This window comes from Mya arenaria, chromosome 4 (genome assembly GCF_026914265.1).
Source record: "Mya arenaria isolate MELC-2E11 chromosome 4, ASM2691426v1".
NCBI lineage: Eukaryota > Metazoa > Mollusca > Bivalvia > Myida > Myidae > Mya > Mya arenaria.
The window spans coordinates 49,712,845-49,732,277 of record NC_069125.1 but is presented as its reverse complement, the minus strand read 5'-3'; the positions used below and the strand labels follow the sequence as shown (position 1 = coordinate 49,732,277).

The following is a 19,433-nucleotide window of genomic DNA, read 5'->3' as shown; positions in this document are numbered from 1 at the left end:
TACTACAACAAAAACTCTCCAGGAAAATTGTGAAAAACCTCAAAAAGTGTTCGGATTTGTGACCGTAGCCAGTATACATGGCTGTCAGACTTTTCAACCCCAAGACTTTTCAACCCCATTTGTCATTTGTGAAATCAAAGACTTTTCAACCCCTTTGTCATTTCAACCCCTAAAAGTGCTAAGACTTTTCAACCCCACCTTAAACAAAGACTTTTCAACCCCTAATAAACGAAGACTTTTCAACCCCTTAATTTCTCACCTTTTTAAGAAAATAACTACAACAGTAAACAATTTATTTTGAAATTTCTTTTAAAAATCAAGAATATATTAAGACTAAAAATATAACAAACAAAAAATATGTAATACATACAAAATATACATACTTAAAACACATGATAATACAATAATTCATTAAATATTTACATTGAAATAAGTAAAAAAAAATGCTCGACTGTCCATTTAGCTATTTAGTCATTTAGCCATAAATCTTCCTTATCTCCCTGAGGAAATCCTCACACAATATATAATGTGCATGGTACTGCTCCATCAATTAATTGAATGAAAATATTTATAAAGTGACAGTTAATTAAGGTTCTAATATCATGGCCATCATTCCAAACTATGGCCAGCTTGATACATTTTGTGTATAATTTTCAGGATTTAAAATCAAACAAAAAATATATTTTATTTATTTATACCCGCAATCTCTGAATTTTTAGATAATACATTATCAAGAATTAAAATCAAACTGTACTGAAATAGCAGGAAGGATTATCGCCCTTGGTTAATGGCGGGCACGTGCTTTTTGCTCTAAGCAATTTTTAATTACTTAGTGTACAACAGGATTATTCTAGTTTTTTTTGTGTGTGGATTTATAACACAATGGCCAGCACTTCTAACAGGTTTTCTCCTTTGTGGCAAAATGAAAAGAAGCGCAAACGTAGAGGGACAAGTGCTTCATCATGCCCGGACACGTGTCCGGATATCGGCCAGTATGATGGCCAGCGTGGTCATCATGGTGGACGTGGCACCCCATCTGTATTCCCTGAGACGGCACCACCGCGTAGGGAGTTTACTTGTATGTCGTTGGACAACAAACTCGACTGTTTATTTGACCTCATCACTTACACAAGTCCAATTCACAATAAATTGGATAATATTGAGCAATGTTTGTTTCACACAAAGGCTACCACCGATGTCATTGAGAGCCGCCTTCGCCTTTTGGAGTACAAAAGTATAGATAACGAGGCCAGGATGTTGAAAGGGAACTTAATTTTCAATGGCATTGCCGACCCAAACGGGGCCGAGAACTGTGTTGACACCATCCGTAAGTTCCTTAGTGAACGATTGTTTGAGGACGTTTCTAAAATCGGAATAGTGCAGGCGAACAGAATCGGCCGCCGGCGTGGTGGCCCGGGATCTCGCCCAAGAGGTGTGCTTGTAACATTTTCAGACCTCTGTGATGTCAATTTTATTATGAGCAACGTTGGGAAACGTTGGGGATCGAGGAATGCCAACAATGTTGCTCGTGTCGGTGAGCGTCTGTCCGCCCTCAAGATCGAGTCTGTGCAGCGACAAGTCAGGTTGGCGACATCGTATGCGTCCCAGCCCACCCCTATACCGCCGATGGAGTCTTCACGAGTGACATCCGATGTGGACAGCAGTTCAGGCGACGAAACAGGATGCGATGTCGACCTTGACCCGCAGGGAGGTACTACTAGACGTGCGATGCCTCGCGACGGCACAAGTCCTGTCCTTACAGCCCCCGGCTATCTCCTTAATGTCCATCCAGCCATGAACACGCAGGGGAGCAAAGTGTCCACGTCGCATGTATCCAACCCCACGGAGACGGGCCTCAAAAGTAAAGCACCAAGTATCACTTCCGGTTCGAACCCCAATGGCTCCCCCGATATCGAGTTGGCTCAACCTAACAGTATTCCTCATACGGAGAGCTCCAAGCTCTAGGGTTGCGCGGGGAGTGTGGCATTCTGTGACGTTTGTGTAACACGCCCGTGCTCATCTTCGAAACTTCATTGTGCCCATATCTCTTCTGAAGAATTCCAATCTTTGATTAATTCCCATAACGAAACGATGAAAAGTGATTCTCGTAGTATACAGCATCCTGAAAACAGAAATAATAATTTGTCGAATGACCTCTGTTATAATGCTTTAGATTTAAATATTGGTTCACTCAACGTGTGTGGCCTAAAGACAAGGCTTAACTATCCAGTCGTTTTTACTCAAGACCTAGTGTCTTACACTTTAGTGAAGTTTTAAATTGTATGAACCCGGATACCTTAAGGAAAACAGCAATTTTTGTTAAAATCTTAGTTAATCACTTTAAACGAATCTGATCATGTACTTTATAGTTTTTCATTTGATATCTCATAACTATATCGATTATATTGTATCCTAATTCAAATAAATGAATTTGTTTTGTTATAAAAAAATAAATAATAATAATAATTAAACTAACCACATTCCCCTTACTTACTAATTATATTTGTTTTGTATAATGATAAACACTAAACCTGTTGTGTAGCCGCCATTAACCCACATATTTATACCTGTGTTAACATATATATATTGCGTTTTCACATGCTTTTACTTAAATGTAAACTGTGATATAATAAAAGAATATTGAGTTGAGTTGAGCAATATGGTACTACAAAAAAACTTTCCACTGTTGACCTTTTTTAAAAGCAATGAAAGTTTTATAAATGTTCAAGTTCAGGTTTTTATTGGCATTCTACAGACACAAAAAGGAGAATGTTCCGTAAATTCTTCTTTGCATTCATTTTCTTTTGCAACTATTCAAATTTGTTATTTAAAGAACACAATTATGGTAATAACATTGTACATAATATATATGTGAATTCGCTGAGATATGTAATATCAAAATCTTACTTTACCGTACCATTGTTAATGTTCGGAATATTATTTTGAAAAAACCTAACCATCAAGTGCTTAGTAAATCAAGGCAAAGCCTTTGTAAATTTCATCCAATACTTTCGAGAAAAGTGTAACAAATAAGCCAAACAAATCTCTAATTGTATTTCAATAACAATTGGTTAAGTTTCTTGCAAAAACAGTGAAAAAGACAACACCTGGCTGACAAAAATAATAGGGGTTGAAAAGTCTTTGATATAGGGGTTGAAAAGTCTTCAATATGGCTATCAAAATATTTCAACTAGGGGTTGAAAAGTCTTTGATTTAGGGGTTGAAAAGTCCAAACAGGTAGGGGTTGAAAAGTCTTTAAAATAGGGGTTGAAAAGTCTAAGGGTTGAAAAGTCTTCGTTTTGAGAAGGGGTTGAAAAGTCTTGGGGTTGAAAAGTCCTGCTCCCGTATACATTAACATAGATGATGAGTGTATATTATATGTAAATACATAATAATAAAGTTCTTATGCAGCTGTCACTAATCTTCTGTTTCATTTGTGTTTGGGACGGTGTGCACGTATATAGACGAAATCTTTATTAGCAGGCCGGTGTGAACTGGCTTTAATCTTGGGCAAACTCAATTATTTGAGGTCATTTATTAAGCAAGTGTGAACCCACTTTCATCTTTCTTCAACGGATTATTGCACAATGTGATAATGTAGATGCCCTTTCTTCTCTAATTAATTAGTCTTTAATATGTGCGAATTATTATTTTTATATTTTAAGCTGCACTCTCACAGATTAAACATTTGACTTTTTTAATTTTTTTGTCTTGGAACGAGGCCTTTTATTGCGAATGTTAAGTTAAAAAATTGATATTTTATGCATTTTTCTTAAACCGTTAATAACGATTTAAACCATAAAACATTAATTTTCGAACGGAAATGTTCGATCTGATTTTTATCGCAACGCCTATCTAATTTATTTACAAAATCTTTGGTGTCAATGATAATCAAGTCACCTCAAGACGGCTTAGTAGAGCGTTTGGTAGCTACACTTACTGTTGGAATCTCGCCTTCGACACATAAACTCTATAGTCCTCTGACATATTCTAGTGTAAGTGGTTCGTCCACACTGGATTTGTAAACAACATTTAGTGAGTGCTCAACATTATCCGTTCCACCATCAACCTGGCGTTGCTTCTTGCTTCTCTTTCTGAGACGGTGCGGTTTCGGACCAGTTCCGTTGATCCACTTCACGAGCTTGTCGATGTATGTCATGTCGCCAGAAAACTGTTGCCCAAAGAACCGAGCCAAGGAAGTTTGCCCAGGGGACCGACGCAATGATGCTTGCGAAGGCGACCGATCAGATGACGTTCGAATAGGGGAACGACCCGAGGACGCTTGCCCACACGCCGACCGACCCGAGGACGCCTAAAACCATTAATCCGGTATCCCATATCACTTACCGATTATCGGGCTTGTCGATGCCGTGTGATACCGGGATATTCTTAGATGATAGAGTTACACTTGTGAACTTTCACCCATTGTAATACTTTCCCAAAACCGGGATGATTATCGGAAAAGCCGGCACTTCTACTAATACAAATCCATATACGTTTTTTGTATATCACAACAGTCAATACCTAGATATCGGTGATTATAAATATTGATCCACAAACCAAAACGATGTTCTATGCATTCTCTATTTTAAAGACCAATTAATTTGCTATTTAACATGATAATTGCACTGTCATGGCTAAAAAGTTTCACATGTTTTGGGTATGGAGAAGGGTTGTGAATAAATGATTAACTCCATTGTTCTCGTTTTATTTGTGCCAATCAATTAATTAAGGTATACACGTAAAATAATGTTGTTAATATTTGACTAAAATTTCATTCAACTTCTCTGTGTGTATTTTTTATTTTGTCCAGATGAATACTTAAACCAGTTCTCGTGTATGGCTGAAAACGGAGTTAATAGCTGAATAGGTCTAATAACGTTTAAAGAAATATCGAAGGGCAACTTTGCTATGCTTTTAAGACTGTCGGCTGCAAGCCGACTGTCTTTAGAGAGCGGTATTTCAGAAACGTGACTAGTCGCCTGACACGACATATTGAACATGAATATATTAATACACACCACCTGCGTAGCAACAGAACTACTTACGTGAATGTGGGGTGTCAAGTACCTTCTAATGTGTATTTAACGCGTTATTGCCTGTTTTATGACAAACATTGCGTGTTACTCTTAGTATAGTTGTACCGTTGCAATTTGGTGAGTTTTATTGAACAAAATAATGAAAAATAATGAAAGAATAGCATTTACATACGAAGTCATTTTACCCTACATCCAATAGTAAGCTACACCACATGTTTGCACCCCGTGTGACGTCACACATATCCCGGCATTCAAGACTGACCCAGCAAACCCCGGCAAAGCTATTAAGAAATAAATCATACGCGGTTAAAGAGTTCATGTCATGTAATATTTTGTGAAATAGCTTTTATGTTTCAAATGATTTTTTTCAGCAGCAATCGAACTATTGTATTTGTTTCAGTAAATTATTTGGATTATACCTATCACAGTGTGTCAACGTTATGCCTATTGTTATTTTGGACTATAGGGTGTAGTTTTTAAAGTCATACACAATATGGCGGCGATTATGCGGAAATGAAATTGAATGTTACTTCGAACACGTTCTTCTACAAAATAACCGACCTGTATTTAGTGCTATTGCTTTAACATCAATCGAAGCAAAAATGGCATCAATGTATGCGTCTAAAAATGTTAAATTTAGATGGAGACAATCCAGAAATGAGCTGCCAGGAAGTGATCGATTTCGGACGGTCCATAGAATTACCGGAATCCCCTTATTACCGGAATCTACCATAATCTAATTAAATTATACTTAAATGTTGTTTGGGGATGTTTTAAGCTTTAATATATGTAATGTTCTAAGAGGTATACCTTTATAATCATATTTCCATATACAGAAAGTGACAAGGATTCCGGTAGTTTGCAGGTCGGATTGGCGATTATAACGATTTGACCAAGCTACCGGAATCTCTTGAGAAATAATGATTAAACTATACTTAAATGTTGTTTGGGGTGTTTTTAAGCTTTACTATATGTAATGTACTAAGAGGTATACCTTTATAATCATATTTCCATATACAGAAAGTGACAAGGATTCCGGTAGTTTGCAGGTCGGATTGCCGATTATAACGATTTGACCAAGCTACCGGAATCTCCTGAGAAATAATAATTAAACTATACTTAAATGTTGTTTGGGGTGTTTTTAAGCTTTAATATATGTTATGTACTAAGAGGTATACCTTTATAATCATATTTCCATATACAGAAAGTGACAAGGATTCCGGTAGTTTGCAGGTCGGATTGCTGATTATAATGATTTGACCAAGCTACCGGAATCCCCTGAGAAATAATAATTAAACTATACTTAAATGTTGTTTGGGGTGTTTTTAAGCTTTAATATATGTAATGTACTAAGAGGTATACCTTTATAATCATATTTCCATATACAGAAAGTGACAAGGATTCCGGTAGTTTGCAGGTCGGATTGCCGATTATAACGATTTGACCAAGCTACCGGAATCTCCTGAGAAATAATAATTAAACTATACTTAAATGTTGTTTGGGGTGTTTTTAAGCTTTAATATATGTTATGTACTAAGAGGTATACCTTTATAATCATATTTCCATATACAGAAAGTGACAAGGATTCCGGTAGTTTGCAGGTCGGATTGCCGATTATAACGATTTGACCAAGCTACCGGAATCTCCTGAGAAATAATAATTAAACTATACTTAAATGTTGTTTGGGGTGTTTTTAAGCTTTACTATATGTAATGTTCTAAGAGGTATACCTTTATAATCATATTTCCATATACAGAAAGTGACAAGGATTTCGGTAGTTTGCAGGTCGGATTGCCGATTATAACGATTTGACCAAGCTAACGGAATCTCCTGAGAAATAATAATTAAACTATACTTAAATGTTGTTTGGGGTGTTTTTAAGCTTTAATATATGTTATGTACTAAGAGGTATACCTTTATAATCATATTTCCATATACAGAAAGTGACAAGGATTCCGGTAGTTTGCAGGTCGGATTGCTGATTATAATGATTTGACCAAGCTACCGGAATCCCCTGAGAAATAATAATTAAACTATACTTAAATGTTGTTTGGGGTGTTTTTAAGCTTTAATATATGTAATGTACTAAGAGGTATACCTTTATAATCATATTTCCATATACAGAAAGTGACAAGGATTCCGGTAGTTTGCAGGTCGGATTGCCGATTATAACGATTTGACCAAGCTACCGGAATCTCCTGAGAAATAATAATTAAACTATACTTAAATGTTGTTTGGGGTGTTTTTAAGCTTTAATATATGTTATGTACTAAGAGGTATACCTTTATAATCATATTTCCATATACAGAAAGTGACAAGGATTCCGGTAGTTTGCAGGTCGGATTGCCGATTATAATGATTTGACCAAGCTACCGGAATCCCCTGAGAAATAATAATTAAACTATACTTAAATGTTGTTTGGGGTGTTTTTAAGCTTTAATATATGTCATGTACTAAGAGGTATACCTTTATAATCATATTTCCATATACAGAAAGTGACAAGGATTCCGGTAGTTTGCAGGTCGGATTGCCGATTATAACGATTTGACCAAACTACCGGAATCCCCTGAGAAATAATAATTAAACTTTACTGAAATGTTTTTGGTACCAAAATCTAATTAAACTATACGTAAATGTTGTTTGGGGTATTTTTAAGCTTTAATATATGTAATGTTCTACGAGGTACACCTTTATAATCATATTTCCATATACAGAAAGTGACAAGGATTCCGGTAGTTTGCAGGTCGGATTGCCGATTATAATGATTTGACAAAGCTACCGGAATCCCCTGTGAGACAGAATGACTAAATTTCAATACTGTTTTCTTTTTCAGATTTAACTTAGAATACAATAGGAGTATTTCAATTACGTTTTTGAAAATGATACTTTGTTGAATGTTTGTGTCGTGTTCTATCTATATATTTCTTTTTTCAATCTGAATGATGTTACTGTAGCTGGAAGGGAAGACCGCTAGCACGTGACAATAGAGTACCAATAATACATAGATGGATGTCGGACAGAATCTGTTTCTTGATCCTTTATGCTGTTATTCATGTTGAATGGGGAAAACAAATTCACCGATATAAATGAAATTTATTTCTCGTAAACAATAAGAACAAGTAACATTTAATTCAAAACATAACAACACGAATGAGGAAAAATAGTTTTTACAACCCTGTCTCATCAAGATAAACTAAATCTTTTAAATAATGTTTAGGGAATCTTATATTTTTCATACACAAATAGCTGCCGCTTTCATTAAAGATTTCGTTGATCTTTTTCCTCTGGGCGTTGAAACTCCGGTGGGTTAAGTCCACGCTCCTCGGGAAGGTACCGCGTTCTGTGATACCACAGAGGTACACTTCTTGTACGCCCGCGTCCAGGATTACATCCCTTAGATGTAGAACATCTCCGGCGATCCGTCTTGGAGATGATGCCGTGTACCTGTTGTTGGGGCCCTTAATCACTAGGGTGGTAATACAATGAAGACCTAGTAACCGTTCACCTACATGCACCATCTCAACCAAGTTTCATTTCTGTATATATTATTTTATTTTAAAACAAACTCTTCTTTTGGTCAGGAATTACCTGTTGGTGGGGCCCGGTAGTAATATAATGAATACCTGGTATGCATTTTCCTTAAATATAAAGAGTTAGTAAGCTTTCACCTGTATGCACAATCTCAAGCAAGTTTCATTTCTGTATATATTATTTTAATTTAAAACAAACTCATTTTTTATCAGGAACAAGTCTCATATCTGTATATATGATTTTATTTTAGAACAAACTTTTTTCAAATGTAAATGTCTTCAAAATGATATTATGTGGCATTATTAAAAATATTTAAGGCAGTATGACGCTTTGTCTACACAATTGACACTTTGTTTTGTTCGTTTGTAACAAATTGTCTATTCCAATATTCAAATATTTCAACCTACCATCTGTGATATAGTGAATATGACTTCAACATTACTAATAACAATTTTTATTTACTACTAATCTGTGATACAATGCGAATTTTCTTTTCGTATACAGTTGAACACCGCTATTCCGAACACCGTTTATCCAAAATTCTGAAAATTTTCGTAATTATTTTTCGGCCCCGATATTACTCCTTCTTTGTTTAACTGATCTTTAATCTCCCGATTTGGTATCTCACACCTATTTATCAGTTCTTATTTCGAACTTGACCATGTCATAGTTTTTCACACCATACTTAAAATGCACTCGGGCATCGGCTTGAGGTGACAATGGATCACAATTGGAGCTTGTTTAAGAATGACACTGAGCACACGTATGTTACAAACATCGATGTCAGAAAATGAGCGATTTATTTGGGTGATGCGGTGTGTATATAATTGCTGGTTAACACAACTGAATATCATTCTGAAATAACTCCGTGTAACCAACATTGCAATGTTCACGACTTAGTATTTTAAGTCATCTATATTTCGCGAACGCTGTCATTTTCTAAAAAATTGTTAATCCGAAATATCGCATACATGTCATGTGCACCGGTAAACCCTGTTGTTTTATTTAAATATTCCAATACCCCCTCGTGTTCTCATGCACCAGGAAGTTCTGCAAAAGAAAGGTACTTCAACACAACTAACTCACAGGGGATTCCGGTAGTTTGGTCATAACATAATCAGCGGTAAACTACCGGAATCCTTGTCACTTTCTGATTAAAATTTCACTTTATTCTATATTCAAGCATTAAAATACTTGAAGCAGTATTGAAATTTAGTTATTTTAGTAATTCACAAGGGATTCCGGTAGTTTGGTCATAACATAATCAGCGGTAAACTACCGGAATCCTTGTCACTTTTAGATTAAAACTCTTACTTCATTCTACATTCAAGCATTAAAATACTTGAAATAATATTGAAATTTAGTTATTTTAGTAATTCACAGGGGATTCCGGTAGCTTGGTCAAAACAAAATCAGCGGTAAACTACCGGAATCCTTGTCACTTTCTGATTAAAATTTCACTTTATTCTATATTCAAGCATTAAAATACTTAAAATAATATTGAAATTTAGTTATTTTAGTAATTCACAGGGGATTCCGGTAGTTTGGTCATAACATAATCAGCGGTAAACTACCGGTACCTTGTCACTTTTAGATTAAAACTCTTACTTCATTCTATATTCAAGCATTAAAATACTTGAAATAGTATTGAAATTTAGTTATTTTAGTAATTCACAGGGGATTCCGGTAGCTTGGTTAAAACATAATCAGCGGTAAACTACCGGAATCCTTATCCATATTCCTTAAATACAGACTTATACTCATTATAGTCGTTGTATACTGACATGAAAACTACCGGAATCCCCGTACCCTTTCAGATAGTATGTACGTACATACGCTCATAATGATATATAATGGGTAGTAAATAATTAAAACACCTCCAAACATTTATATAAACTAAAACAATATTAAGTTTTAAATTTAAAGTTATTTCTCAGGGGATTCCGGCAGATTCCGGTGGATTTTGGTAGTTAGGGAGATTCCGGTAATTCTATTCCACGAAGGTACATGTACATTAGTCTGAAATAATAGACGTGTTATACGGGATTCTTCCAATCCCTAACGTCTAAACGGTTTTGTGCAAAAAGCGGGGGTGTTTGAAAAATATTGTAATTGTATTAGGTGAAGTATTTTATGGTTGAAATTGATAATAAAGTAAAGATTTATATTCATATTTTACCATGGAAGTGCAAAGCTATTTTGCAAAAAAACAAGCATTTAATGCATTAAAACACATTATTCACCTTTTCATTAAAAGGAAAGTTGACTGACACAGACAACAATTATGCCAAGTGGAACAACTTGACCCAATCGTAATAATTCGGCCACCTCCGACAAGCTTCGAGGTAATACAATCGTAACAACTCGGCCTTGGCCGAACAATCTGAACACCTCAGCCAGTATCCAACATGGATTGACTATCTTGAAGCTTATGTAAGATGGCGAGTTGTTACAATTGATGGCCGAAATGTTCCGATTGTTGTAAAATTGTGAAATGCAGCCTTGCAGGAGCCCTTCATGTATATATTGTTATGTTTTGACAGAATGAAATGAAGAAAAAACCCATCAAACTCATAATTATTTGCTTGATATTACTTTTTGGTTACGGAAGTTATATAAAATAACATTATCTGGTAATATTTCTTGTTTTTATGATATGTTATAGATGCAATTTGCTTTAACCCGGAATCCCGATCGGAATAACTACCCACTTTTCGTACAAAACAATTTGTATGTGAAGGATTTGCTGTATCAAAAATCGTAAAAAAATCTGTCAACGTACAATTATTTGGACTAGAAGGTACATCTAGCAGATCTACATCTCTTAGTCTAAATATTCGTACGTTGACGGACTCTTTTTACGATTAAAAAAAAATGTATATATATATATATATATATATATATATATATATATATATATATATATATATATATATATATATATATATATATGGCAAATCCTTCACTACAACATCTTCATGTTGTTACTTTCAATTCAGAGTTGAGTTGAGTTCACTAAAACTATTCCGCATTTTTAATTGTTGTTTAACCTGAAACGTCTCAACCATCAAAAAAGAACATATATGCTTCCATAGTCTAAAAAAAAATAGACGTGTTATATGGGATTCTTCCAATCCCTTACGTCTAATCGGGTTTGTGCAAAACAGGGTGGGGGTTGAAAGATATTGAAATCGTAGTTAGATAAGTATTATATGTTTGAAATAGATATTAAAGGTTTATATACGTATTTTAGTTATTACCATGTAAGTGCAAAGATTTTTTTCACAAAACAAGCATTTAATCATAAATGCATTTAAACACAACCATTTTACATCTATGTAAATCTATGCACTGCAGCCTTGCAGGTGATCTTCATGTATAACAGTTTATATCATTATGTTTTGACAGTATGAAATGAAGAAAAACACTCATCAAACTCATAATAATTCGTCAGCTTTTATTTTTTGTGTACATAACTCATATTTTAGATATATATAATTATCTGACCCGGAATCCCAATCGGAAAAGCTACCCACTTTTGGTACAAAAATTGTATGTGAAGGATATGCCATTTCAAAATTTGTAAAAAGATCAGTTAAGTTACTATTATTTGGACTAGTGCTTCAAGTGTTTGATTTATTGTCTCTATAATGTATAATGCACCTGTCAATTGTAGAGCCAAGCTGGGAGCTGCCTAAAAATCAGTTACCCAGTTAGCTCAGTTTGACAGATCTCCATGCAAGTGTTCACATGGTTGTGGGTTCAAGCACCATACCAGTAGCATCTTTTCTCAAAGGTTTACTTTAGAACCCATCATCCAGGAGTAAACAATTATGATTTTTTTATTAAATATTACAGGCCATGTTCTTTTGTAAACTTTCAGATTGAGAAGTGCCTGGATACAAGGCTAGTATTGTTAACATCATCTGATACAATCAACTGGAACAAAGCTGAAATGGCTGCCTGACCTGACTTAAAAATTGGATGGCAGTACATCAGACTAAAAGATTACAAGTATTGAGGTGGACAAAATGAAACCTGAGCCTACCAAAGCTGACAGATTGCAGAAGAAACACATAAATGCAGGTATTTACTGAGATATTGTAATTATTTTTTGAAACTTCTCATTCATTTAGGAAGTTCAGTTGAAACAGAGTTGGCAAAAAAAATGAACAAAGGTATATACATTTTGAATTCTAATTCAAATGAGAACTTTACTGGCCAGCACAGAATGGTAAAATGCTAGTCTACCAATATAAATGTGCCTGGTTCGAATCAGTAAAGCTGATGAATGTACTGGTTGTGTAGCCAGGATGTGAGTAGGTCTGCACTTGGCTGATAATGCATATCATATGTTTAAGCTGCACTCTCACAGATTGTCTGTTTTACCAACTCTTTTTTTTATTTCTTGGTCTTGTAATGAATTATTTTATGCGAATTTCTGAACACTGAACATAACAGACAACTGGAAAAAGGGGATTGCTGCTTTCTTATATTAATTCAGTCAAAAAAGACAACTGAAAATATTGGAACACTGTTTTCTTATTTTAATACGGTCAAAAGATGATGTTCTGTGCCAAAAATCTCATTATTAGTAAAGCTTTAGTAATGTTTTTAACCATAAAACCAATAGTTACAAATGTAAATATAAAAAACATGATCTTATCTTTTGTCAGCAGTCTTATTTCATCAGTTTTCATACTGCTTTTCATTAGCTTATTCCAAGCCAAAAAGTAAAAGAAGTTGTCAAAACCTTCAATCTGTGACTGAGAGTGCATCACTCTTACAGATTGAATGTTTTGACTACTTTATTTATTTTTTGTCTTGGAACGGGCCAATTTATGTGAAAATGCATGTTAACCATTCATATAAGATTGCTGACAATAAATTTGTCAGAAAATGTTTATATTTAAGTTCAAAATGTTTTATGCATTTTTCTGAAACCGTTAGTAACGCTTTAAGCCATAAAAAACCTTTGTTTTCGACCTGAAATATGGAAGTCTGCAATCTAATATTTTGTCAGTAGTCTTATATCACTGGTTTGCAGATATTTTAGCAAAAAAATAGGTCATTCCAAGACAAAAAATACAGAAGTTGTAAAAACAGTAAATCTGTGAGAGTGCAGCTTTAAATGACTAAATGTTTTGATTTGGCTCAATTTTCACCTAAAATGTTATAGTTTTGTGGCATCTAAATGGTTTGTTTTTAACAACATTACATGTGCATATGTATATATTTGTTCTTAAATTTGTAATTTAGATGGGAAGATTCATTCTCTGGAAAGTAGAAAAGGGCATGTTACATACTGTTATCACTGCCATGACAGAAACCATATTGAGGAGCTGGTCCACCTGTTGGAAGAATTGCGCTATTGGTTGGAGCAGCACTATTACCCAGCCATACACCAGCACTTAGTTTGTCATAGGGAGCATTTCTGAGCAGTTATGGAGACCACTAACTATGCAGGTATGTCATAATCAAAATCTTGGTTTATATATTTTTTTATAATTTAGCATCTGTTGAGAAGAAATTTATTTCTAGATTGAAGGCACACACTATAGATTGATGCCCAAAAATATATTTCTTATTTTAATGCATTATCATGTCTAACTGATTTGACTTAAATGATCAAAGCAAAAGAAATGCAAATGATTAATCTGCAGATATACAAATGTAAGCTTTTTTAACTGGGGAAATTGTTGCCACTTGTCTATTAATTAAAGAACACATTTATAATTAATAATGTTTAATCTGTACACAAATCATATGCCTTCTTTGTTTTAACCATCAATGTCAAAGAGTCCAGCATGATAATGCATTAAATTGAAAAAAATGCATTAATTTATATGAACCCTTTAAAACAAAGACATTTCCTAAATCCAATAAAAAATAATTGAATATTGATGCAGAGTTCAGTTAGAATATAATATAACTTTTTTGCAGTTGTTGCAGTGAAACTTGCACCAGTGTGTTTTCTGTGGAGATAAAGAGATAGTGTCCAGCAATGAAGACCCAACTCAAGATCTGACCTTGTTATGCCAATATGAAATAACTGTGTGGGAAAATGGGAAAAACCTGCAGTCAGGAATGCACGGAAATCATCAAAAGAACAGTGATTAATCTTGAATAACTTGACATTTTTTTTGTTTGACATAGTTATTCATGGTGCAGTGAAAACATTCTTTTTTTCTTATGGTTATTTAAATTTAGAATTGATAGGAGGGAACATCACTATGTAGTTTCATGTTCATAGTCAGATCAAAACCCATGTACATGCCCAAATGAGCATTCGAAAATATCAAAATGGTACTTGTTGTATGTAGTGTAAGTTAATTAACATAATAAACAAAAATATTTAATCAATTTCAATTTATTATGCCCCTTTCAAAGAAAAGGAGTATATTGCTTTGCACATGTTGGCCGCTACGTCCGTCTGTCTGACAGTAGACCAAAGCTTTTTCGGGTGATAACTCTACAATTCCTAGACCTATTGTCAAACTTGACATGAAAGTTTGGTTTAACCAGTAGAAGACCCCTTTTGATTTAAGGGGTAATATGGTCAAAGGTCACAGTGACCTTGAACAGGAAGGTGTCAAACCATACATCTGACTGATAAGTTGACAATGCCTGCACCTATGGCCCTCAAACTCAGTCTGACTATTAAAAGATCCTATTGATTTAAGGGGTCATTGGGTCAAAAGTCAAGATCACAGTGACCTTGAATGCTAAAAGGTTGTACTAATAATGACTGGACAAAGCCTGCACCCATGGCCCTTGAACAACTTGACTTTGGGGTTGGGCCTGACCAGTAGGTGAGCCCTATTGATTTGTCACAGACCATTGAACGCAAAAAGCTTGCCTGTGTGACAACTCGACAAAGTCTGCACCCATGGCCTTCAAACTTGAAATTTAGGTTTGGGGTAACCAGCAGATGACCCCTTTGGATTTGGAGGTCAAGGTCACATCTCCAATATTGGTCATTAAAACTATGCCATTTACTTATTCCCTGCTGCTAAGAGGATACATGTTTATCAGCAAATATCAGCCATCATCTGAATATGAGTGAAAACTGTACCAACTACCCTCATACTTTGAATAGCATAATCTTTAAACTGCCTCAAAGGCATCTTTTGTCAATGAAAAAACAGCTGTCATTTCGGTCCATGCATATTTCATTCAATTGTCCAGATATTCTTGACAACATGGCGCTAATTAATGCTGTAGGTTTGAAATTTAAGACATTAGTTTTTTTTCTTCAGCACCATGCAGATTTATTAACACTTTTATAATAAAAACAAACTAGAAAACAAATTTTAAAGATATTAGTTTTTTTCATGGTATGATGCCACAGCACCATGCAGATTTGTTTTCACTTTTATATCAAAGAAAGTAACTCGAGCACAAATTTTGTAGATATGTGGACTCTGTTGATAGAAGTTCTGGGAGGCATTTTTAGGCTTGAAAGAGCATCATTTTAAAGTTATATTTTTTATTATGTACCTTGAATCTTGGGTATAGTTTGTCTTGTATTTACATTTTAAAGACATTGGCTTCAACAGACCCTAATGAAATGAAGGAATGTAATTGCTTACTGAAACTGTTATAAGCGACGTCATAAATTGAAGCAATTTTAACATAATGAATATGCATTTAACTAATTTAAAGCGGTTCAAAATGAGGAAATTTGAATGAAGAATCTTGTAGGCCATTGGATACATGATTAAGTAGGGCCAATATATTTGTGCTTATTATAATCACATTTATCCTTCTTCATCTACCTTAAAGAGTGTTCATCATTTGTATGAAATCATTTGATCACGTTTCATTTGAAAGAACTTTGCGGTAGTGTTTGCTTGCTTCAGTTACGTCACCGACAGTCTTGCAGCGCTTTCAGCGCTTTGATTTTCTTTGTGCTTTCAGGAAGGGCCATGGATGCCACACTACATTACTTCGACTGTTAGACGACTGGAAGCAGGCACTTGATAACAACGAATACATGGCTGCAATACTAATTAATGGATTTATCTAAAGCATTTGATTGTCTGCCATATGGCATTTTACTAGATAAATTGTCAGCCTACGGCCTTTCAGTGTCTGCTTCCACCCTCCTGCAGTCATATCTTTCAAACCGTAAACAACAAATAAAAATTTGAAATATAGTGAGCTCCTGGGCCGAAATAAGCAATGGTGTTCCTCAAGGATCTATACTTGGCCCCCTTCTATTCTATTACTATGTTTTCATTAATGATATTTTCTACTTCATTCATAAACGCACCTTATACAACTATGCAGTCGACAATACATTGTCTTATCATTCCAAGAATTTTGATGAAGTTAAATCAGTTTTACAAGATGAAAGTAAAATCCTTATAGATTGGTTTACTTGTAATAAAATGCAAGCAAATCCTGACAAGTTTCAAGCCATTGCTGCTGGTAATAAAACCCATTTAAAGCATCCGAGCTTTAATATTAGCAACACTGAGATTTCATGTGAAGAGTCTGTAAAACTGCTAGGGATTGATATTGACTACAAACTTAAATTTGATCTCCACATTGGTAATTTATGCAAAAAAGCTGCTAAACAGCTTAACATTCTAAAGAGAATCGATTAACTGTCTTTCATACCTTCATTCTGTCAATTTCAATTTTTGTCCAATGACTTGGCATTTTTTGCGGTGAAGCCAATACTAGGAAAATGGAAAAACTTCAGGAAAGGGAGCTTAGATTTGTTTATAATGACTTCTGCTCACCCTATCAAGATTTGTTAACAAAAGTAAATTTACCAACACTTCATGTCAGAAGGATGCGTACCATGGCTATTGAAACTTATAGAATAGTAAACAAAATATCACCTGTTGTTCTTCAAAATCTTGTTGTTAAACGAAACTCAAACATATGTTTCCGATACTCTAATTGCTACGAGCACCTACGGTAAGAACACATTCAGATATGCTGCGCCTGTGCTATGGAGCTCCCTTCCCGAAGAATATCGCTCTAGCACAAATTTTAATCAGTTTAAAAGTTTAATGTTAAATTGGAAAGGTAAAGAATGTAAACGTGTTGCTTGTTCATGGGCCTAAACAACATAGCACAAGTATAGCCTTTTTCTGATCTGTAGTTCTTGTTAGCAACCTACATACATGTATGTTAAATGAATGATCTGTTCTTTTTCTGTTTACTTGCATTTTTTACTTCTTGCCTTACTTTGCATTGTACGTTTTGTACTAGTGATGAAACGATTATCGAGTAAAATCGATAAATCGTCGCTGACAATGCTATGTCGGCGACAATCGATAGTGGTTGTCTAAAATCCATGTCGCTAATGTTACTTCCGTTAACTACGTATTTTCTTGCTTTGTGGCAAAATTCCAATCGGAACTCCTCGGCTAGTATCAAGATAACTTGCCGGAGATAGCCGTGTTGTTACGATTGGTTGAGTTCATGTTAACAAGGGATGTCACTCTCTTACACAAATGCGGTCATTCGGAAGCCCTCGGCCATTTTTATCGAAAACAACCTCGGATGTATATGGACGGTCTAAATACTCCATAGATCGCGTAGTAATTTATTTTAGCAGTTAAACTTAATAACATTACTTTTGGGAATCTTAATTATGTTTGCAATTATACACTTCATTGGCAATCAATTTAAACTTAGATAAATCAATACAAGCTAAAACACTACAATTAATCAATTTAATTCAAAAATTTACGGACAACTTCTACTGATGAACCGGCATACATCAGGGGTTGTTTGCAATACAAACGGCCGAGGAGCTCCGAATGAAATGCGGTGAATGCAAACACTTTTGCTTAAAAACTTACAAACCCTCCCAAAATTACAAATTGTTTTTAATTGTTTATATATTTCATAAAACCATCTTTAATAACCTGTCTCTTAAGTGTAGTGGGGCTGGTCTCACCTGCAAATACCGGGGATCCTGGCTCGATGCTTTCTGTTTTTGATACCTTTTTTGGTATTGTTTGTAATTAGCTAATTTCATATGCAATTTTAACTTGCTACAACACAAACTCTCCAAGATAATTGTGAAAAACCTCAAAAAGTGTTCGGATTTGTGCCCTTAGCCAGTACTTCTTTGTGAAAGTTTTATGAAATTAATATATTCTTAAGAAATGTTCAATATAACAGTTTATTGAGTGTTAAGCTGGTTCACAAATGTTTAATATGCTTTTACATGGATAAACGAAATGCTAAAATAACTTACTTGACGCGGTGTGCATCATTTTGAAATTGATGTGCAATTATTAATTTATTATTATGTGTTGTGTTGTAATGTCTTTTCGTTAAGACTAGCGCAAAAAGCATGACTATAGCATCACCCGTGCTAATTCCAGGTTAAACCATTTAAATGATCATGATGATACTATGTATAAACAATGTATTCCTTAATAAAATTTATGCATTTTCGATTATTGTCCGATAGTAAATCGAAATGCTTGGTCCGATTCGATTCGATTATCGATAGCAAATGGAGTCCGATTTTCAAACACTAGTCACACCATTATCAACAATAAAACATATTTCTATCTTACAAGTTCGTTGTTGATATTTCCCGTATAAAGTTCGGACTGGGTTTGATATTTTTACATATGTTTACCCTACATTAGCCATTACTATTTTGATTTTGTTTGCATGTTTCATTGCGGTCAATGAACAGCATAAATGAAAAAGAAACTGCTATTTTCAAACTTTGGATGCAGCATGTTCTTTCGGCTGCTTCTTCTTTTATATTTGTTCTTCCGAACTGAACTCCTTTCCTGAATGGACATTATTCATTAATCTATGTGATCGGTACGTAAATTGTATACAGATCACAAAACGACTATTTGTTCGTGAAAATGT

At 34.7% G+C, this 19,433-nt stretch overlaps 1 long non-coding RNA gene across 4 annotated transcripts; it reads left to right on the top strand.

Moving 5' to 3' along the window:
* The first annotated feature begins 5,484 nt into the window (after positions 1-5,484).
* On the top strand, positions 5,485-14,933 carry LOC128230093 (uncharacterized). Of its 4 annotated transcripts, none has more exons than XR_008260170.1 (4): positions 5,485-5,843; positions 12,454-12,656; positions 13,830-14,036; positions 14,514-14,933. It is a non-coding gene; the product is annotated as an uncharacterized LOC128230093 (long non-coding RNA). The 4 variants fall into 4 exon arrangements; XR_008260169.1 differs by having other exon boundaries at positions 5,486-9,633; XR_008260171.1 differs by lacking the exon at positions 5,485-5,843 and adding an exon at positions 9,266-9,385.
* Positions 14,934-19,433: the final 4,500 nt, after the last annotated feature.